Below are 24,347 nucleotides of genomic sequence, written 5' to 3'. Positions count from 1 at the left end.
TTTGATGGAGCCCAGCCCTGCTGCGGACTTTCACTCTGAGTGGCAGAGGCAGGAGGTGCCTAGTGAGATATGAGATAAACGTAATGCAAAGAGGAGGACAGTGACAAGTTAGCCATGGAGATGACTTTGAAAGGTGAAGTGAAGCCATACAAACTTGCAACCTCAGCCTCAGGCCAGAAGCGTTGTATTATAGAGCAATTTTACACAGATACCTTTCGTGATTTTTTTAAAAAAATGAAGCAGAAATATCCCCTAGAGGGCATTTCAGATTCTTGCTTCTTGTTTCACTTGCCAGGAAATAGAGATACAGAGAAAGAATTCCCTGGGAGGAAAATATAACTTAAGGGGAGGTGTGTTAGTTGTTTGCTTCATTTAAGATTCAGGAAAACCAGGATTGACCCAGCTCTTCCCTGCCCTCCAACAAATTTGCTTTCCTCCCTGGGCTGCATCAATTTCCCTTTATTTTTATTTATTTATTTATTTAGTTTTGGAGCTGGAGGAAGCAGTAGCCTTCCTTTGTTTTGCTGTCTTATACTTTGCACTGGCTTCAATCACTTGCTCCACAGAACATTTATTTTACCTCAGTTCTTCTCTGAGTTGAGCATCCTTTCTCTCCCTTTTCATAGCATCTCAAAGCCCTTCTGAATTTATCTACTCAGACATAAACTGAATTGAATACAGAAAAGCTGCTGGTCCTCAGTAATCTGTTAAGAACAGCAGACATCTATGCTCACTATCTGCTTCCTAAAGAAACACTTCTCCACAGTTTGAACTGAAATATCAGTTCAAGGCCACTTGGAAAGCATTCCCAGCCACGTTAATCATTAATGAAGAAAACAATTGGCATACAGATGAAATATTGGAGCACCCACAAAAGTTCATGCATTTCCAAGTTTGCCCTTAATGCTGGGCAAAACAGTAATAGTAAATGTACCTTTTGTGTAGTTTTTGTGAAGCACGGCAAAGAGACAGTGGAGCCTGGGTGAATTTAAGTCCCTGCTATTTACTATCTGAGTGACCTTGGGCAAATTCTTTAGCCTTTCTTGGGCCTGATATATAACAAAAGGATATTAGCAGTGGCTCACATTTATGGGGCACTTTACCAACTGTCAGACTGTGCTTCAAGCTCTTTGTATTTATTAACTTAATAATTCTTCCAATAGCACTGGAAGTAGGTGTTATTGTGTCCACCCCCATTTTATTAAAGGGAAAACTCAGTTACAAAGCAGCTCACTAAAAAAACAAAACAAAACAAAACAAAACAAAAACAACAACCCCCCCCCAAAAAAAACAAAAACAAAAATAAAAAAAACAAAAACAAAAAAAACCCCACAAAGCAGCTCACTGAGTTGTTGAATGTCACAGAGCTGGGGAGTAGTGGGGCAGCCATCTGGGGCTAGGAGGTCTGATGTCATCATGCTGCATTGTGATAATTGTAATAATAACACTCCTCACTGGGTTGTTGAGAAGAGTAAAGGGTGCTTGAATTTGTAAAGCATCTATGACTGACTGGGACAGGATATGAGCTTGATGAATGCTAACTGGTGTCATTAAACCTTAGAGGATTCAAACTCCTCGAAGATCACCAGGTGTTGCCTAAATTTGAACTTGAACTTTTGAACATGAGATTCAGTTCAAATGGTTCTGGTTATTCCAGTGATTTCTATCATTTTGAAAAGAAATTATGGAGCAGAACCAGAGGTACCTACTGTAATCCCAACACCAAGGCAACTGTTATAAATGAGAATAGCATGATTATTTAAGGATTAGCTAGTGAGCAATGGTCAGCTTCTGGTCCACTTTGTGACTTTGAGAAAGTGGACTTGAGTGTCATGTCCCTGATCTTTGAACTGCCCACCCCACTTTGTCCACCTTATCTTGATGACCTCACTTGTTTATTCTTGGAGTTGGCTAAATGTGCATAGAATTCTGAGAATCCCATTTCGTTTCATTTGTCCTCCTCTGGTGCTCTGATTGTAGTGGAGCGCTGTGATCCCAGAAGAGAGTGCGAATTTATCTGTTGTTAGTAACAAAGTCAAATCATATGTAAATGAATTTTGTAAAGGGCTCTTTAATTGGGAGATATTTGTTTCCCCTCATTAGGTGATTCCCAAATGGAGACCCCAGAAACACGTCAGTCCTTTACAAAGGCCCCAAATGTCAGATTTCAGAAGGTGTCTATTTTGGAATGAGAATGGTAACCTGAGTCCAGCATAATCCTTGTGGGTGAGATTTTTTTGACAGCAATAGAAGGTGAGAGATGAAGGGACCTCTGGGGTCAACTCCCTTATGTGGCAGAAAAGGAAACTGAGGCTTATGTTTTCTAAGAAGATTCCTGAATAATGTTGGCTTCTGACCTGCTTGGCCTCAAGGAAATTATTTAAGGGTTTAGGAGCTTGTAACTTGATGCGGTTTGCTGCCTTCATTTCTTGTGTGTCTGTGTGTGTTGTGGGTATTTCAGTATGGGTCCTTCATGAATTTGTTATTTACTTAACATGGACCCAAAATATTATTGCAGAGCCCCTATTAGGAGACACTTGCTTTCATCTGCTAGTGCTCCTGGCTCTCACTTCCTCTACTATTCCTCTCACCCCTGTACCACTCATTGTTCTGCCATTGAATCTACATCATCCCCACAAGACTTATCATCTTCTGGGCTGGTTGCATCCAAGTTTATTGATCTATTGGTAGACATGACTCAAGTTAAGCCAAAAGGTATTTTCTTGAGATTTTTGGTGTTAAGATCAGAAAGATCAACAAAGAAGTATCTCTGGTAATTGAAGTTATATGGTAAAAAGTCCGGGTGCTGTTGGCTGCCATGTGTTCCATCATGTGTAAGTGGCTAGTCTAGTCTGAGGGAGAGAGAACAAGTGGCAGAGAGAGAAGCAGAACGGAGAGGTGTCATGAGGATTCTGAGCCTGACTTTGAACTGCCTTAGGTTCTGGCAGCATCCCTGTCCTTCCCTCTTCTAGTTCACTCTGTCCTCGAACTCCTTGGGGCCACCAATTCCCTTTTTTTGCTAATTAAATTGAATTCATGTCACTTGTGACCAAAATAATCCTAATATACTCAGAGAAGCAGGGAGAGTGTCTTTTATCCAAGGTACCCCAACTAGGCCAGATCTGGAGGAAGAAGATTGAGAGGACAGGAAACATCTTCCAGAAGGATTGGCATCTGAATCATGTAGGATAGGAATTCAGGCAGCTCAGCATGGAAGGCATCCTAATGCATGCTCAAGGAGAAGAGTTATAGACCTACCAACCCTACTAGTGCAGAGCAGAGGGCCTTCATTCAAATGCATGTCCAGTAACATGTGATGCCTCTGGATATGTGGGCACAGTTCTTTACAATAAACCTTTATTTAATCTTGTAAAGTTCCAAAGGAAAGCTTTTAGGTATTGTTCACGGGAATTGTCCACACTGGATAGGCCACCTGTTATTTGCAGCCACTCTCTGGATGCCTACATTAGGTCAACTGCATAAGTATGCATGCATACCAAAATACTGTGCCTGAATAAGGCTACTGAATGTCTGAAAGAGTACTGCAACATAGCTCTGTACAATGCAAAAATTGATTTTAAGCCCCACATGTTCATCTGCAGGCTTTCAAGACCTATAGATCCAGTGCATAGCACAAGTCATGAAATGAGATGTCAGACAACTGTGGGATTTAAGATTTTTTCCTCTAAAGCAACTTCACTGTAACTCTTCCACTGAATTCTCTCCACCCAAGCTGGCAGTGGACACTTACTTGTTATTTCAGTTCCTGACCCTCCTTATGGATGTATATGGATATAGGAGATCAGAGGAGCCTCTGATCATGGTCAGTTCACTGTTGATTTCCTTATTGCCCCATCTTGCCTGGTTCCCGGAGGCCAAAAGCTTTCAACTTCCACACCAAGACCAGGGCACAGGATGGTATGCTAATACTGACTATCTAGGTTCCTCGGACAGGTTACATAACCATCTCCCTCAGAGGGCTTACTAAGCCCACTGGGGAGCATTTTTTGGGGGAAGGGCTTGCTGCTCTTTGGATCCCTGTCCTCTGCCTACTTCTCAGTCTCTTGCGGATTTTACAAAAGATGAGACCCACTCTTCTTCAGTGGATTTTACAAAACAGGAACAAATGACTTCCAGCATCTTTTATCCTTTTCTCAGGAAAACAAAACAAAAACAAAAACCCTTCCAGAAAGATTGGAAAAAGACTTAATGACTGGCTTGAAATATGGGGTGGAGCACAGTAAGAGACGTTAGGAGGACCAACAGTAATTCGTATCTTACATAAACTGTCCAACCATACATGTCTGCCACATAAATAAGTGTCAGAGATAGCACATCAGCCCTAAGTTAAAAGCTATTGAGTGTTGGAATTTATTCTGGTAAGTTGGTAAGTTACTTGGTAAGTTATGTGTGGATCAGTTTGATGTTTACAGGTTTTGCTTTTAAGCTTTCTTAAAGTAGGTCCTGAGTAGTCTTTAGGGCTCAGTTAGTCTCAATACTAAAGTTTGATAAAGGATGTCCAATCTGTGCAATCACACATAATAGTCAAAGACTGAATGCTTTCTCTTTGAATTTAACAGTTAAGAAAAGAGTGTGCACTCTCCCCATATGTATTCAGCATCATGTTAGAGGTCCTAGTCAGTAACACAAATTAAGACAGAGGACTGAGGTCATACATATTGGAAAGGAATAAGTAAAACTGCTGCTTTTTTTCTTCCGTGGTTATCTGTATAGAAAATCAAGGGAGTTTGCCAAAAAAGAAAAGAGAAAGAAAGAAAAAAAGAAAGAAAGAAAAGAAAGAAAGAAAGAAAGAAAGAAAGAAAGAAAGAAAGAGAAAAGAAGCACTACCAGACTAGTTTAGCAAAGTCACAGATACAAAGTCAATTTAAAAAAAAATCAACTCTAGGGCAGCCCCGGTGGTTCAGCCGTTTGGTGCTGCCTTCAGCCCAGGGTGTGATCCTGGAGACCCAGGATCAAGTCCCGCATCAGGCTCCCTGCATGGAGCCTGCTTCTCCCTCTGCCTGTGTCTCTGTCTCTCTGTCTCTCTCTCTGTGACTCTCATGAATAAATAAATATAAAATCTTTAAAAAAATCAACTCTATATATTCTAACAATGAACAATTGGAAATTAAAATTCAAAAACAGCAAAATTTGCAAATCATCAGAAATACGACATACTTAGAGAAAAATGTTTTAAAATGCATAAAAATAGTTTGCTGACAACTATAAACTATTACTGACAAAAATTTAAGATGACCTAAGAAAATCTGGAGATGTTTGCGTGTGTGCTGGAAATATCAATATTGTTAAGGTGTCATCTTTATTAAATTGATAAACAGACTCAACATAGTCACAATCTAAATATCAACAGGTGTTTTTCTATGTGGAAATTAACAGGCTGATTCTAAAATAAATGGAAGCTCAAAGGACTTAGAATAGACAAAATAATTTTTAAATAGAACAAGGTTGCAAGACATACATTACCAGATTGTAGGACTCAAATTAAGCCACAGCAAACAAGTCAGTGGAAAAAGAACAGATAGGTGACATACAGATCAACAGAGGGGAATCCAGTTATTGACCCCCAACAATAAATCAAAGGTGTCAATGATACTCAATAAGCGAAAGACCAGTCTTGCAACAAATAGTGTGGAAATAATTGGATATTCACATGGAAGAAAAGAGCATCAACCCTTATCTCCATCACATACAAATTGAAGACAACTTGTATTATAAATCTCATAGAAAAGGCAGAAATCAGAAAATTTTAAGAAGAAAATTTTCATTGCTTTGGATTAGGCAAATATTTTCTACATATGATATGTAAAGAATGAGCTACAATGATAAATTTGATTTCATCAAAACTAAAAGCTGATGATTTTTTAGAAAACTTTTTAAAAAATGAAAATTCAAGCCATAGACTGAAAATATTTGCAAAACATACCTCAGAGAAAGTGTTTGTATATGGAATATATAAAGAACTTTTACAACTCAATAATAAAAAGAAAAACAATTCGATTACAATGGGAAAAATATTTGAACAGACATTTCCTCCAAAGACTCTATATGAATGTCCAATAAATACATGGAAAGATGTTTAACACCATTAGTCATTGGGGAAAAATAAATTACATCTATGATGAAGTACTACTCCACACTCACCAGGAAGGCTACCATTTTAAAAGACTGATGATACCAAATGTTGGCTATCATTTGGAACAAATGGAACTTTCACATACTAATGGTGCTTTTACAAAATGATACAGCCACCTTGGGAAAGAGATTGGTAGTTTTTATATAGTTAAACATACCCATTTATCATATGATCTGACAATCCCATGCCTTGTATTTACCCAAGAAGTAATAACATATGTTCACACAAAAACTTTCTCAGATGCTCATAGCATAATAAAAAAAAATCTAAGAAAACCAACATATCCATCAACGGATAAATGGATATATAGATTGTGGCATACCCATATAGTAAAATACAATTTAACATTAAAATAGAACAAACTACTTATACATTCAACAACATAAATGTTTCTTAGAAGATAATTATAAGTGAAAAAATCCAGAAACAAAGACTACACATTTCATGATTCTATTTATATGAATGTCTATTAAAGGCAAAACTATGACAGTAAAAAGCTGGTCAGTGGTCTAGGGTGACTGAGAAGATTGGCTGGTTCTGAAAAGAGCTTCTTTTGGTGAAGGAAATGTTCTTGAATTCAATTATGGTGCTGGTTTCACAACTCTAGACAATCCTCAAAATCCATCAAACTGTTGTTTGAAATTGTGAATTTTATTTTAAGTAAAGTATCTCAGCAAACCTGATTAAAAATAATTACTGAAGTGGCCTAAGTGTTATGTGGATTGGGTCCTCTATTGGCACTACTACCTTTTGACCTTTCCTCATCTCAGTTTTGTTCCAATTCTTAGGCTTACGTTCATGGAGACCTCCTTGGTATGTAGAATAAAGTATTTAGGAGTGTAAGATTCTGGGGATGGGGGATGGGGGGTTGGGAGCTATGGGAACAAAGCCCAGAGTGAATTTAAGAATGTTCTCATACATTTTTAAATGTTTATTAAAATCAGTGCTAACAACTGTACACCAAAGAGCATATCAATGAAATTTTACATATACCGAATAGCTAATTACTTTCTCTTTATTATCATCACTTATTAGGAACATTTCAAGATCTTCTTCTCTTATAATTTTGACAAGATACTTATATATTTATTTTACTGTTACAGAAAACATCCATTTTATGCGATTTTTAGGAGTCTGGTTCTGTGTGAAAGTCTAGTGCTTTTGGATTTTATGATTTGGATTCATTAATTCTGGCCTCTTAGAAGCTCTTCCTAGAGTTCATCAAGGGGCTATGAGGACAGAGTGACATGGATTCTTGAGACAAAAAGCTTTGGTTATTTCCCTTTGGTTATTTTTCTAGCTGTTTCCAAACTCAAGGTTATCTTGCCTTGGTTTTTCCCAGTCATGTATTCACCCATCCATTCACTCTTCCTAAAAATATCAAGTGCCTATCATCTGTGAGGCACTGAGCTAGGACTATAATAGTGAGCAAACCCAGTGAGGACCCTGGTTTCATGGAAGTCATGCTGTAACAGGGAAAGCAGACCTGAAACAGCTCCCTTTGAAATTAATGAAATGTAGCAAGAGTGACACAACAGAAGCACAAGGTGCTGTGAGATCACACCACAGGAACCAGATCCGGTCAGGGAGTGCCATGGGAGTCAGACACAGGACATTGGAGTTGGTTGGGATATGAAGTGGAAGAAAGGACATTTGGGAGCATTCCAGGTGGAAGAAGCAGCAAGTTCAAGGGCCTGAAGGCTGATGGGAACCCAGTAGATTGCAAAGACTGAAGGAAGGCTAGTGGAGGGGGAGTGGAGAGCTGGGGGAAGAGGTGGTAGGGGCTGTGTTGGATGTTGCCTTGTAGGCTATCTCATGGCACCCTGCTTTTGCACCAAAGCAGCGGAAGTCCTTGAAGGATTTTATTCAGGAGTGGTTGTGGGTTCGCATTTGCTTTTTAGAAATATCATATTGTTTACTATTTGGGAAAAAGACCAGAGAGAAGAAAGGATGGAAACAGGGAAGTAGTCTTTAGGCAGTTCACTGAACCAACCAAACCTCAGTATTTTCTTTATTTGTTTTGTTTTCAGAATGAAAATGCATCTGATACAATATTCATCTGCTCAGAGTCCCTTGCAGATAAGGATGACCATGTGACACAGATCAGACCGACGAGACATATGCTGAATTCTGCTAACAATTTCTGGTCTAGTTTTGGCTCTCCTGGTGTGGATGCCATCTGTTACTTCCCCATGTCCCTCTTCTTTCTGCCTAAGACACCTTTTGAGGGCACCTAGGCCATTGATAAATTTGTACATGCTGCCCCTCCTACATATCCTACCTCTAGACTCTCTGAGTAGGAGACTGAGAAATAGAGACTATTTGGTTAAGCCCCATAGTTGGGATTCTGTGGCAAGCAGCCACATATAGGTTAAATGTAAGTTAAAGTGGTTTGGGTGAGACAAAATGGTAGCTTAGAGCAAGCAGTATAGCAGCTGTGGTGATGGGGAGAAACAGAGACACTCAAGAGCTATATAGGAAGCAAAATTCATGGGACAGCCACATAGGAAGACCTTCCCCTGGAGAGGTTGCTGGTAAACCCCACTCTCCCCACCCTGTTTCATTTCTTTCAAGTCTTATTGGACAAGCCCCTACACCTGCTGTACTTCATCCACTTTGGCTTTTCCCAGACCCGAAGTTCCTCTTTTTCTAAATATCACCATAGTGGATCCATATCTAAACATCTCCATATTGGATAAATATCTGGGGGTTCAGACAGACTCAGGTTTAAATAATTTTCATGCTACTCACATTGTGGGTGAATAATTTTGGACACATCTCATACTACTGAGATATTAGTTTTTTCCCAGTAAAATGGAGCTCAGGGTACTTAACTTGTTGGGTTTTATGGACTGAAAGAGATGGTAACATTTGTCATGATGCCCAGGCACACCCAGATTGATTCAGTCATGTTCTCTGATGTGAGACCCAGGCATGGGTGTTATTAAAGCTCCTGGGTAATTCCCACATGCAGCCAGATTGAGACACACTGATTCATGAGAGTTTACTTCATGACAGACTGTGTTAAGCATCATTATACATATTATTATCACTCATTTTTGACTGGCAGTTCATGTAGCCTGAAACCAAAATGCTGTGAAATTGTTCACAAGTGAAACCTCATGTGCCTAAACTTCCTTTGCCAGGGAAGAAACTACTAGACCTCTAGGTGAGCAAGGGAGATGTGAAATCCACTGGGTTTGCCCAGGCTGAGAAGATGGCTGCTGGAGTCCTTGGGAGCCCTTCTGGCATCCTTGTAACCTCCTTTGCCTCTCCCAGAGCCTGTGGAGACCTTCCACAGAGGTTCCCACAATTACATGGGCCTCCTGGGGACTTCCCTCACTCAAAGCCAAGACCTAAGGGCCGCTCCACCCAGAAGCACACCAACAGTGGGCATTAGCTGACCGCAGCCCTGCCCTTGGGGCTCCTGCTTGGTCTCCCTGTTGGTCATCATGTTCCTAGAGCAAATATTTTCTTAGCTGCAGTCCCAGAGACTGACCTTTCCCATATCACAGGACATCTTCATAAAAGAGATGAGATGAGAGATTTGGATATTTGACATCAATGGAAATGAGTAAAGAAGGGGTATTGACTTGTTTCCTTTTTGCCAGGTCCTCTGTTTTGTTTTATTTTGTTTTATAAGAGAGACACTTCTAAAACTTACCCTAATGATGTTCAGCCTCTTCTCATGGCCTTTCCTGATCATTCTTGGCAGGAGTCCCCTTGCTGGCAGACACACAAGGCAGTGGAAGGCCATAATGTGTGGTCTGGGACCATTAGCATCAGAATTACCGGACCTGGAGGAGGCTTGTTAAAAGTGCAGGCTCTTGAGGTCCACTCCAGACTTACAGATACAGAAGAACTTTTGTGAGTGGCGCTTGAGAGTCTGCATTTTTAACCAGCACCCTGAGTGAGGCTGAAGTGCCATAAAGCTTGAGAACCACTGGTTTAGAACTCAATATTCGTATGTGAATGTGGAATGCTAGCACTTGGTTTTATTTTCTCTCTCATCTTTTTTCCTTTGGAGAAAGTTTTTCCATGCACAAGGTAATATGTATATAAGTTTCTCGAGCACTTGTATACCCCATTGCACCCAGCTCAGCACCAACCCATGGAAGATGCTTACTTGGTGTAAACTGGCCTGGATTGATTATAGTTGCAGACCAGAAAAAGAGCACAGTTAGTGCCAATTTCCATTTGATGCCCTAGTGCTTGGAAAGTGCTGGACTGAGGCCAGGTCAAGAGACTGGCACACTCTAATGATGCCAAGAACAAAGTTTCCTTTTTAAAGGAGATTTTTTAAAAAACAGATTAAGTACAGCAGGTATATTGGACCTGGGGTTTCAGCCAAAGCCAGCTTAGCCCCATTTGAGCTGAAATGGTTGAATTACTTCTCATAATTTCTGATACATTTGAAAAAATGAATTCTAATAAGGGTGCCTCTTTCTTCCTCCACTTTTTATGGTTGCCTTTGAATTCAAATGACTGAATAAAAATAACTTCAGTCACCATGAGATGGAAAATGAAATCTATTTGCTCAGCAGATTTTCTTGGTATTAGTTACTGACCGTGATAAGTTAGTTAATAATCAAGGCAAAGTTCTAGTTCTGGGCTTGTCAGCTAGATCAATATGGGTTGATTTAATGGAACAGAGAACTGTCTTGCATCGCTGTTGTGAACTGCTGCCTGCTTCATTCACCTGATTCTGCTCTGGGATTGCCCAGGGTGCAAGGGGCAAAGGGCCTTGTTTTTCCTGAATCTTCACCTGATTTTTTGCATACTGCCTTTTCTTGTCAGCTGTAAGTAAGCCCTGCAGCTGGGCTCACTGAAGGCTGAGCCCTGATTCTCCAAAGACTGTTTAATATCTGAGCCTCTGTTTTTTCAGATGCAGTACATCTCAAAAGATTTCCATAGTTTTTTTTTTTTTTTTTTTTTTGAGTGTGGTTCCTTTGGCTTAGCACAACGAATCTGAGATTCATCTGCATTGTATGTATCACCACTTCATTCCTTTTTACTGCAGAGTAGTATTCTCTGGTAAGGATGTAATAAGGATTGTTTTTTCCATTTACTAGCTGAGAATACTGGATTGTTTCCATTTTTTCATTGTCAAATATTTGCCAGAAATATTTGTGTGTTTATTTTTGTGTGGACTTCATTTTCATTTGAGAGCATGATTCTTGAGGGACGTTTGCAAAGGTGATTTATTTGTGGAGAAGTCTGTGCTGAGTGCTTCTTGCTTTATCCTAAGTCTAAGAGTGGGGCTGCAGCAGGACCATCGGGAGAGCTTGGTATGTGATGTCTCTGCAATTATGGGAATATTCCGAGTTGGTGTTTGGTGTGAACAGATGGCTAAGAAAGGCCATGAAAGGGTTTCTTGCTCATTAGTGTTTTTTAGCAGGCCACCACTCTCTTTCTGTGTTCAGAAGGAGTTCTGGTTCACATGGCAAGTGTGGCTCTGAGGACTGCCAGCACCCTGCCAACTCTATCTTGGCTATAATGTGCTTACCTTAGATTCCCTTCGAAGCTTGCTAAACTCTCATGTATCCTGGGTCCACTTGGATTCTGTGCTCATGGGGCATTGGGACACTATATGCATGGCAAGAAAGGGTGGGCATATATGTGGTGCACATCCTCTGCTCGTTCTCAAGCTCCCTGGTCCCAGTGGATGAAGGAAACTGTGTATTTCCAACTACGGAGATTATAAATGCTGAAATGTGACCAAGTGGCTTCTGTGGTTGTTCGGTTTTGAAGAAATGAATCAGGTGCATGTCCGTGCTCAGCCTATGCTCACTATCATTTTTTCTTTCATCTTCCTTTTATAGTTTTTCTAAAAGATTTGACTTGTTCCTAGAAGGTGTGGAACAGAGCATCCTCTTGGTTTCTTGGGATAGAAATATTTCTGGCTGAGACTTGGTATGGAAAGCCCAAGGCCTTGGTTCAATATTGCTCACGCTGTACCATTTCAGGCAGGTCGCTTCTGTCTGAGTCTCAATTTCTCCTTTTCAAATAGGAGAATTAACTGATATTTACACATAGGGCAATTGGGAGCATTCACACAAATCAGATGAACCTGGCACAGGGGAAACACTGTGACTATTCCAACCCTGAGGAATTGTACATGGTGCATGCCTCACATCTGCTTCCTTCTGCTTTCCCCTGCTGGACTCATTGCTCCTCCTCTCCACGGGGTCCTGCAGACCTGGTACATAGCAGTCCCTCAGTGCCTCTGCCTCTACAGAGAAGGGGCTTTGCAGATGTAATCTGCTCAAAAGCACTAGAGATGGGTGTGTGAAGGTCTTAATGTGGCAGTATGCAGCGCACTTCATCTACATTTAAATCCTTTGTGGGGGATCCCTGGGTGGTGCAGCGGTTTGGCGCCTGCCTTTGGCCCAGGGCGCGATCCTGGAGACCCGGGATCGAATCCCACGTCGGGCTCCCGGTGCATGGAGCCTGCTTCTCCCTCTGCCTATGTCTCTGCCTCTCTCTCTCTCTCTGTGACTATCATAAATAAATAAAAATTAAAAAAAAAATAAATCCTTTGTGTAGGTCAAAGACGTGTTGACAGATATTATTTGGTGAGCCGAAGACCTACTCCCCAGCCCATGCTCCTTTGCTGCTGCTTCTGCTGCCATCTCTGCAAAAGCACTGTGCTAGGAGTCGGGAGACCCAATTCTGCTCTATCTTTGCACTTCTTGTTTTGTGTCTTTGAACCAGTCATGTTGTTTCTTTGAACTTCAGTTTCCTTGTCTGTAAAATGGATAAAGAGTGCATCTTCTATCTACTCCCCTGGGAATTTGGAAGCTATAACATGCTGTGTCAACAAAAAACCATTATTACTATTATTACTACTGTTATTTAACACTTTATATAATCTTAGTTTAATGTTCTGCTTGCCCAAGATTGACAACTTCTCCCCCCAACCCCCACATCTGCCATCTTTTAAAATTGGACTAGAGAATGTATATCCAAAGGAGTGAATTTCTAATTTCTAGTGAAATTTCTATTGCTTTGGTCCTAAGATGGTCCAGCTCTCTGGGATTAGGGAGAACTTCTTAATCTTGGAGAACTTGGATTCCCTAAGAGAGTGTCATTTAGGCAGTTGATTATTTTGCTTGCATCTCAGGCTGCCTCTGAATCATATGCCTGGAGGCTCACTTCAGGCCTGTGGGTGGCTTAGAGATTTGTTTTAGAAACAAGGTTTATGTGTCGATTGCACTTCCTCTGTGGTTCTCTCATTGTCTATTTCTGACAATATTTGCATGAAACCAGAGATTTGATTTCAAGAACATCTGTTCTTACGATTCATTTCCCACCTGAATCAACGCTCTTCCTCCTGGACTGAAAGAGCTTCTCTGCTCAGCAAATTTCGGGGTGCGGGCAGCAGGGAGAGGGGAGAAACGTGGTGTGGATGTTTATGAATACAAACAAGTTTATAGGGCATCCAGCCTCAGAGGAAGATGTGATGAGTGTGGAAGTCTTGTGGGATTCGTGCTGGTCAGCCCAATTTTTCCAACGGGTGCTTATTCTTCTAAATATCAGGACTTAAAATAATTTAGCCGCTTTGGTTAGAAATCTTCCTCAAATGTGAAGCTCTTCCTAACCGCCCAAATTACAGCATGTGAAATTTATTGAGCACCTGTTGCGTGCAGGATTTTTGATCTCAAAATCAAAAGCATGGAGGCTGATACTAAACATGAACACTTGCACTATATTATACTGTTTGAGGAATCTTTGGGTTTACAAAGGTCAAGGACCTCTAGTCTTGTACTAAAATGGCCTCAAGGTCCAGTGCCAGAGGAACAGGTCATGGAGGAGTGGCTGGAAAAGGAGCACTGTGGCTGGGCTAGCAAGGCGGGGGATGTGTGATGTGAGCTGGATGATAGATAGGTAGGGGCCACTCCCCGCCCCCCACCCCAGGGCTCCCTGCCCTGACCTGGACTCCTCAAAGCAAAGGGCAATTACTATGAGTTTTAAGCAAGGGTATGAGTGATCAGACTTCTATATTTGAAAGGCCATTCAGGGGTGCCTGGGCGGCTCAGTTGGTTAAGTATCTGACTCTTGATCTCAGCTCAGGTCTTACTCTCAGGGTCCTGTTGGGCTCCCGCACTGGGTATGGAGTCTACTGAGAAAAAGGAAAGCCCCTCTGACTGCAGTTGAGGAATAGAGGGGACGAGTGCAGAGCAGGCTCCTGCCTGTGGTGGTCCAGGCAGGGGAAATGCTCAAACATTCTTTTTTTTTTTTTTTTTTTTTAAGATTTTATTTATTTATTCATGAGAGACACAGAGTTTCCTGCCCTTGGTTCAGCATCCTCAGGGCAGGGCAGCTCACCTCCTACAGGCCTGGTCCGGGTTAGCATTTCCATAATGAAAGAAAGAGAGGCAGAGACACAGGCAGAGGGAGAAGCAGGCTCCATGCAGGGAGCCCAACATGGGACTCGATCCCGGGTCTCCAGGATCACACCCCGGGCCGATGGCGGCACCAAACCACTGAGCCACCTGGGCTGCCCCCAAACATTCTTGTGATCTTGTATCTGCCCTGTCTGTATTTCAGAACTGCTCTTTTTGCTCTCTCCCTCTTGACTGATGCCAGCATCCTGCCCTCTGCTTTCTGCTCAGAGCTTTAAGTCAGATTCTATTCCTACCCTATTTCCACACAGAAACCCTTCTGCTGTGACTAGGCTCTTTCCCTCATCTGCCCTGAGTCAGGGTCAGGTGTTCATAATCCTACCTTCCCAGTGGATTCTCATTTCCTCAGGGGGCAGGGCACAGTCTCACTCAGCTTTGCATTTTCCATGGCAGCCAGCTCAAGTGCATGGACTTGTTAGAGTACATGTTGTTCTGCAGATGTTAAGTCATATTTGAAAATACAGAAGTCACTGGGTAAATTTGTTGTTGAAAAATGAAAGAATGATAAACAAAGCGGTAGAGCAGGTGAGGGAACTGGTGTGAGCTGGTTCTTGAAAAGATCGTAGAAGCCAGATCCTCAAGTTAGTATTGTGTGTAAACTTGGAGTTAATTGTTTAGATGTAAATTCCTTGTGCTCTGGGATACTGGGTTTGTGATTTCCATTTATTTGTCTATCCTGAAGACTTTTAGGTTTATTTCTTGGTTCTGAGCTATGTGCTTGGTGGATGAAACTGTTAGAGAACTGAGTGCATCTATTTTGGAGGTAGAGTGGTGAGATTTTGAAAGACACCTGGTATTAGGTTAGTGCCAGGACTGCTCTTGCATGCTGAGCTAGAGAAAGTAGTCACTTGCATGATGTAGTTTCAGGGACATCTGGAAGGACCCATATCTTTTCCCTAAAATAATTCTTCCATCTATTTCATTAATGCCCTTTTCAGGGTCTACAGTGTTAAAGGTACAAATGACTGGCAGCAAATCCCTTCTTGAGAGAATCAGTGTCCCACGTGAGGGCAGGAGAGCATAAAGGGAAAGAAGAGGAGCTTGAGGAGTGTGTACAAGTTTCTCAGATGCATCATCCCTCTTGGCTTCCCAGTTTGAAAAGTCTAGGTCAGGAGTCAGTGAACGTTTTCTGTAAAGGGCAAAACAGTGAATATTTTAGGCTTTGTGGACCATGTGGTGTCTCTCACAACTACCTAGTGTGTAAAAGCATCCAAGGGCAGTACATAAATGAATGGGTGTGGCTGTGCTCCAATAGAACTATTTACAAAACAGGTTGTTGGCTAAGTTTGGCTTGCCAGAGGTAGTCTGTTGACCCTGGTCGAGAGTATTCTTGATCCCAAGAAAAACTACCCTCAAACAAACAAACGACATATCTCATGCATTAACACATGAAAGGATTATTTCTGGCTTATACTGAATGTCTAGTGTAGGTCAAAATAATAACTCTGCTCTCATGGTCACTCAGGAACTCAGGCTGAAGGCGGCTTCATCTTGATAGAGTTTCTACAATCAATCACTTTGGCAAAGAGAAGAGAGGTAGTTGAACTGCACATGGCTCTTGAGGTTGGCACCTGGAAGAGACACACGTCACTTCTACTCACTGTTCAATGGGCAATGCAAATCACGTGGTCACATCTAATCCCAAGGAATAGGGAAGTTCAATCATAATGAGCACAAAGGGAGAACCAGAATTTTGGGGTGGGTGATTTGTACTAACGAGCACAACAGATGGGGAAACCAGAGTTCAAAAGACACCCTAATCTCTTCAAGCAGGGAAGTTGTTTCCTGCCCTTGGTTCAGCATCCTCAGGGCAGGGCAGCTCACCTCCTACAGGCCTGGTCTGTGTTAGCATTTCCATAACATTCCCACTGCCTTCAGGATGCTTATGGTGGTACCCTGACTTGGACCTCTCCCAGGTAAGGACCTTACCTCCTTCCTATTAGAATTAGAGGATGAATTACCCCACAGCTGAATGGGATCCCTTGCTCAAGCCTTCACTTTCCAATTTCCTGACGGTTACTCTTAATTCAAGTTCTCAAATTCTAGAATCCCAGGAAGGACTAGGACTGAGCAATTTTTTTGGTTGGGTAGGATGCCCTTTTAGTAGTTCTCCAAGGAAGTATAAAAATAAAAATCATATATAATATACACATAGGGTCTACTTGCTATATATATATGATTCTATATATATATATTCCATCATATTGCCCACTTATGCAATATATATATATATATATATGCAATGTTTATAATATAATGTTTATAATAATATATGCAATGTTTAGGCAACTTTTTATTACCTGAGACCAAATTTTCTCTCCTGGTTCATTTCCTACTACTTCCTATCCTTCACTGTGCACTTGAGCCAAGCCACGCTCTGAAAGCAACAACTAGTTATGTGTCTTTATGTCATTGTCTTCACTCATGCTGTTCCCTACGCCTGAAGAGCTAAGCCTCTGTTGATCACAAGACCTAGGTCAGTTATCTTAGCAATGCTCCAGGTCTTGGGTGGGTGGTGGATTCACTACTGTTCATTATGTTTTTAAAATTTATCAATAATTCAAATACAAGAAACCTATCAGCAACCAACGGTGATAGCATGTCATGAATGATTTTGATTAATCCAAGCCTAGGAACCCAGGGATAGATAGCTAGCTAGATAGCTAACTAACTAGAATCCTATATAGTAGAGGTTGGAAAACTATGGCTCAAGGGCCAAATATGACCCACCACCTGCTTTGTAAATAAAGTTTTATTGGAACACAGCTACATTCATTTGTGTATGGTCCATGGCAGTTTTGCACCTCTATGGCAAGGCTGAGTCAATGTGATAGAGACCAAGTGGCCTAGATAGCCTACAATATTTACTCTCTGGACTTTGGCAGAAAGAGTTTGCCCACTTATGCTATAGTGTATGAGTACAGTGAGCACTGGATCCTAATCATGGGTCAACACAAGAAAACATTAACACTGAATGTATTGGAGTTGAAGAGATGATTCTAGTGGGAAAGGGTTACTTAAAAATTTCCTGAGGAGAGGTCACCTTGAGTTCTGTTTTTCTCTGGTGTTTTATTTACTAGCAACAGAATCCCAAACCACACTAGCTCAAGCCAATAAACTGGGGTGGGCAGGTGGAGATTTATTGGCAAATGCAACCAAATTTCAGAGAAGGCAGAGGTAGAGCTGGTTTGAGGTTGATTTTCTTCCTAAAGTTGGATGCAGTGAGCCTCTAGCTTACTAGTTTTCATGTCTATCCTTCTCTATGGATTGTTTCACCTTCTGTTGCAAATGGACTTGTACTATAAGAAAGGGAAGATGACACTGGGTAGCTATGAACTCACATCTTCCAGATTTGGGCCAAGAGGAAATGAGATGCTTCCAGCTTCCAATTTAAAAAATCATAGGGCAAGATTCTAACTGGCTGAGTTTGGACTCTGCTCACTCCTTGGACCAACTCCTGGGGCCCAGCCTGAGAGATGCTGATTAGCCTAATATTGCTTTTATGTCTACTCAGTAATGTGAGGAATTGCTGTTTTATCAGAAGATGTGACCACTGGGGAAATGGTTAGAAGAGGCTTCTCCACCATGTCTTTACTGCAGCAAGGGATTCGTGGACTTGATGGACAGACCCCAGTGGAGCAAAGCATGGCAGATATAGTGTTTGCAAATTAGCAGATAGAAGAGTCAGAAACTTGAAACAGTATCTATTGATTTTGAGACTTTTTGAAGTGTGTAATCAATTGATTTTTAGTAAGTTTACAGTTATGCAACCATCACCACAGTTCAATTCTTGAACATTTCTGCCACCTGAAAAGATCCCTTTTACCCATTTGTTCCCACCTCTAGCCTTAGCAATCACAATTCTACTCTCTTTTTTCTATGGATTTGCCTTTTCTGGACATTTCTATGAATGGAACCATAAACCATGTGGTCTTTTGCTCCTGGCTTTAATGTGATTGAGGTCCATATTGTAGCATGTGTCAGTATTTTATTTCTTTCCATTACTGAATAATATTCCATCATATTGACATAATACATTTTTTTAAAATTCCTTCATCAATTGGTGGACATTTGAATTATTTCCAGTCCTTGGATATTCTGAATAATGCTGTTGTGAACATTTGCCTGCAAACTGCTGTGTGGACAGTTGTTTTTATTTCTTTTGGGTAGATACCCCTGAGACTTTTTAAATTCTCTTTTTTCCCCCTTTTAGTAGTTTTTTTTTTCCTATTTAGTAGTTTTAGAAAACATATAGGTTCAGTTTCAATTTGAGCTGGTTCACTGGTTTTAAAAAACTTTCAATTCAATTAGAAAGTTAATATTTGGATTCGCTGTGGGATTTAGCAAATGAGTATATTCATTCCAGTTTCTGGTTCATGTTCCACTTTAGTTCCTGTCCCTGATGGCAATTTAGAAGTCTATAACAGGTTCTCTGCTAGAAATGAAGACAGATTAGTGTACATGAAATGATAGGCTCATGGAGGAAGAAAACTCATCTCTATATTAAACCCAAGCCTTGCAGTTAAATTACCCTCTTCTGTTCACCCTACACTCCACAGCCCACACATCCTTGGGTACAGGATTTTATTCATTTCATAAACCTCCTGCAGCCATTGCTGTTAGAAGGTCACTGGAGGCCACTAGGGGCAGGCTCTCAGTGTGTGTGAGCCAGGGTATCAAGCTTCAGGAGAGTAATGCTGTCTGGCAGTAAGAGCAGGGGTATCTCCTCTAGGAGTGTGGCTGTACCACTGGGAAAAAAGAGCTAGCAAGGTCAGGACTGGTCCTTCCTCTCTTTGACCTGCTGCCTTCAGTCATTGATCTTACTTTGTTGCAAGCTCTAGCATTTAAGGGTAATTTCCTATACTCAGAAAAATGTATGTGCAGGTAAAAGAAGTATGATTATAAAAAATCCCAACTATATCTGGTACTTTTTGGTTTTTAGCCCCAGAGATACCCACTATGACCAGTCTTTGAAGTAATTGCCAACTCTTTGGGGTTCTGGGATAACTTAAGCTAGAGTTGGCAAATGATGTAAGAAGTGACTATTGCATTAGCTATGAGAGCTCACTGGTGTGCTGGTTCAAGCCTGACACATAAAACACTGAGAGTCACTCTCTCAGCTAATTTTCCCCACTGTCCTAAATTTCTACCACCTCCTTGCACACACCAGAAGGCAGGATGGGAGAGAGGAGAGCAGAGAGAGAATTAATGGGAGAGATGGATCTTTGCATTTGCTTTGCATTTGACCTTTGGCATTTGACCTGGCAGTTCCCTGCCCACCTTCTTCTATGAACTCCTGGCATTGTCAGTATCTGATCATAAACACCAAAGAATTTGGGTTTACCAGACATCTTTGCTTATGAGCTGCTTCTTTTCCATAATTAATATTTCAGCCCGCAGGCATCCAAGGTTACCCAACATCTGCCTATCAGCTAGGGGACAGGTGTAGAATAAATCGGTAACAATCCAGTGGTTCTGTTTATTAAATAGGGAAATGCAAGTCACCATGTTATAGGATTGCTTAATCCAGAGCAGGGGTGTGGGGGGAGACAATCCCTGAACCTGAATCCCAGAGCCCTTCCCATTTTCCCTAAAGCCACCCTCATGATAATGTCTTCCTCTTCTTCACCTCCTGTGGGTGAGACAGGACACAGAGCACTTCCCAGATCTTAAGAAGATGAAACTGACATTTAGTCATGCAAAGTGACTGAGACCCATGTGAACTGACTCTTTGGTTCAACATTCTTTCCTCCTTTCTGAACTTTGCTTATCTATTATCCCAAATGATGTTTTTATTTTTGTTTCTAAAGTTTGGGTGGGGGCAGGGAGATGGACAAAGAGAGCATTCGAATTGATTCCAGCCTGCTACTGGAGCTTTCCCACCGGCCCTAAGGTCCTAAGAAGTGATGGACATTAGTCTATTTGCCTCCGAGAAGGCCTACTGTTGGTTTTGACACTGTGGGAGAGGGCAGTTGAGGGCTTTTATCTTCCTATTCATTTGCTTCTATCAAGTGTCTACTTATACTACCAGAAAGAGCATCCTCATTTTCCTGTGGGGAATAGGAACATTCCACCCTGACTCTATATCCATGTGATCAGGATGCGTTGATTCTGCTTCTAGCTCTACAAATGATGATATGGCTCAGGGCTGGCCAATCAGCTTCTCACTTCCCTCTGGATCAAGTTAATGGCATAGGAAATGGGCATATGACCCAATTTTTACCAGTGAGAATCAGTGCAGAAACTCTGCTTTAACTACGAAAGAAGGAAAGATCTCTGTTTTCTGTTGTATTGCCGGCTAGCATTTCCACAGAATGGGAGAGTCTGTCTGAAAATAGAGCTGAGAAAGCACAGTTGAAAGATGGTAAAACATTAAATCCTCATTCTTTCTCCTTGTTACCATTATTATTGTTTTACTTTTTTATTGAAATTTAACACAAATATAATAGAATGCACTAATCTTAAGAGGCCAACTCAATATATCTGTACTGCATATTGGTAAATATTTATGCATTTGTGTTACCACCACCCGATCAAAACATAGACTATTTCAAGCACCCCAGATGGTTGTCTCATGATCCTTCCCAGTTAATAACTTTCCAGAGGGACTGCTAATCCATGTATTCTCAATGGGATGACACCAACCAAGAGGATGAGAATTGGTTCTTAGGGAAGGGAGGCAAAAACCCCTTTGCTATTACAGTGGTTTGTGTCCCGCCAAATGGCCACAGTATATAAGCAGATATAAAACATCCCTGTGATGCTAAAATTTCATGGGGGAAGTGTTTGGGATAAAAAAGTAAAAGTCTTCTTGCTAGGGTGGGAGGGGGAGGGATGAAGGAAAAGAAAATTCTAAGAAACACTGCACTAAATCTGATGCCATAACTTGATTTAATTTGCCTGTGCTTAGACTTCATGAAATGTAATCATATAGTATGTGGCTAGAGTTTGGGCCCATTTATGGCTGTATTCTTTTGTTCAGCATATTATTGTGAGCTTCATCTCTGTAATTTATGCATCAGTTTTTTTTTTAACTGTTGAATTATTCTATCGCATAGATAGATGGCAGTTTGTTTATTTGTTCATCTCTTGATAGATTTTGGGTTGTTTCCAGTTTTTGACTATTGTGGATGTAGCTGCCATAAACATTCTGGTACATGTATTCTGGTGGACATACATTTTCTCTTATGTAAATACCTAGAAACTGAATCAAACAGTAAGCATATGTCAAACTTTTACCATTTTCCAAAGGGGTAGTACCAAATTCCAGCAGCAGTATAGGAGAGAATTTCAATTCCAGATATCCCTAACACTTGATATTTCCAGTCTCTTTAATTTGAATCATTTGGTAGGGTGTGTATTGGCAGTCTTGTAGTTTAAATTTGCCTTTTCTTGATGTTGAGCACCATCTCATAGGTCTATCAGCTATTTGGGTATATCCCGTTTATGAAATGTCTTTTCAAGGCTTCCTCCTGTTTCATGTGGGTTGCCTGTCTTTTTTTTTTTATAAGATGGTCAAATACATACATGAGAATATCTTCTTTCAATCTATGGTTTACTTTTAATTCCATTTAGAGTTACTTTTGCTGAATAAAATTCCTTAATTTATTAAAGTCCAATTTTGTCATATTGTTTAAGAACTCTTTGCCTACTCTAAGGTAATAAAGGTTTCTCTTATATCTTTTCTAGAAGTTCTATATATTTGACTTTTCCATTTAGGCCTATTCTTGAACTGATATTTGTATATGGCATGAATAGGGACAAAGGTTAAAGATTTTTCCTAGATGGATACCTAGCTGCTCAAGTACTATCCACTCAATATAAAAGACTAACCATTCCCCCACTAAACTGAAATTACGTCTTTATTGTAAATCAAGTGACTATATATGTATGATCTGTTTCTGGATTCTCTATTCTATTTCATTGATCCATTTGTCTATCCATGCAACGATAGCACATTAATAAAATAGCATTTTTAAGAAGTCTTGCAATTAGGTAGTATAAGTCTCCCAGATTTCTTCTTCTTCAAAGTCTTGTTTAGGTTATTTTAGATTTTATATGTTTTTATATAAACCTCATAATAAGCTTGTCAATTTCCACAAAAAAACTTGGAGATTTTGACTGGAACTAAATAGATGTATTTGGGAAGAATTAACCTCTTAGTAATATTGACTCTTGCGGTTCATAAGAGCAGTATATTTATCTGTTTTTTTAGGTTTTCTTTAATTTTTCTTGGCAATATTTTATTGGTTTCGGTGTAGAGAGCTATACATATTTCTTTATTCTTAGGTATTTGGTATTTTAAATGCTAATATAGATGATATTTTCTTAAAGATTTCATTTTGCAAATATTTCTTATTAATATATGTCCATACAATTGATTTTCATATATTGACCTATGTCATACAATATTACTAAATTTACTTATTAATTCTAATGACATGTGTGTAGATTCTGTGGGTACATTTAAATACCCAGTCATGTCATTTGCGTAAAATGATACTTATACATCTTTCATTCCAATTTTTGTACCTTTTATGTCTTTTTTTTTTTTTTTTTTGTATTGGTCTAGCTAGGATTTCTAGTACAACCCTGAATACACCAGGTGATGTCCTTATCTTGTTTCTGATATTGGGGGAATTTTTTTCATACTTCATCCTTAAATATGATATTAGATGAAAAATGTAAACTTTAGCTGAGATATAATTTACCCACAATAAACTGCATCCATTTGAAGTATACAATTCAGTGAATCTGACCATTGTGTACACTGTGAAACCACCTCTATAATTGAGATAATGGCCATTTCCATCACTTCCAAAAATTTGTTGGTGAGGAGAATTCTAAGAATGATCTCTAGTGGAACTCATCCTTATAATACCCTGCCTTTGAGTGTGGATGGAACTTGTGAATATTATGTCACTCTGATGGTTATATATGTTATACAGCAAAAGAGAGACTATTCAGCTTGGCCTAACTTAATCACACAAACCCTTTAAAAGAAGAGAGATTTAAAGCATGGAAGGACTCCAGTACCCTTTCCTAGTTTGAAGATGGAGGAGGCCACATGAGAAGGAAATGTAGGTAGTCTTATGAAGCTTAGAGTGATCTCTGGCTGACAGCCAGCAAGGAATCAGATACCTCAGTGCTACAAACATAAGGGCATTCCGACAACCTGAAGGAGCCTGGAAACAGATTCTTCCACAAGATTCCTGGAGAAAAGCCCAATGTGGCCTTAATTTTGGTCTTGGGAAACCCTCAGCAGATGACCTAGTTGAGCCTCCTTGGGCTTTGGACCTAAAGAACTCAGAGGTATTAAGAAGATGTTTTAAATCTGTTTTAAATGGCTATGTTTGTGGAAATCTTTTAGATACAATAACAAACTAATACACATTTTGATACCTGGAAGCAGGTAAGGCCAAGACAAATACCTAAAATGTGGGAGTGGCTTTGGAATCAAGGACATTTTGGAAGACTTCCAAAGAACTAAATAGAAAATGTCCAGGTCACCTTGAAAAGACTTTTAGTAGAAATATTATATATATTGAGAACACCAAGTGCTTTGAACAAAGTGAGGAACATAATTTTGGAAACTAGAGGAAGATAGATCCTGTTATATGGTGGCAGAAGCTTTGCAGACTTACTCTCACAGTTATGTAGAAAGAAAAATATGTAAATGATTATCTATTTTTAAATTCTCTTAATCTGTTAATATGTTGAATTCTATCAGTTGAGTTTTGAATGTTAAATCAAGGTTGCATTCATGAGATTAATTCTACTTCATCGTG

Source organism: Canis lupus, chromosome 29 (genome assembly GCF_048164855.1).
Source record: "Canis lupus baileyi chromosome 29, mCanLup2.hap1, whole genome shotgun sequence".
Taxonomy (NCBI): domain Eukaryota; kingdom Metazoa; phylum Chordata; class Mammalia; order Carnivora; family Canidae; genus Canis; species Canis lupus.
Note: the sequence above shows the minus strand (reverse complement) of the source record.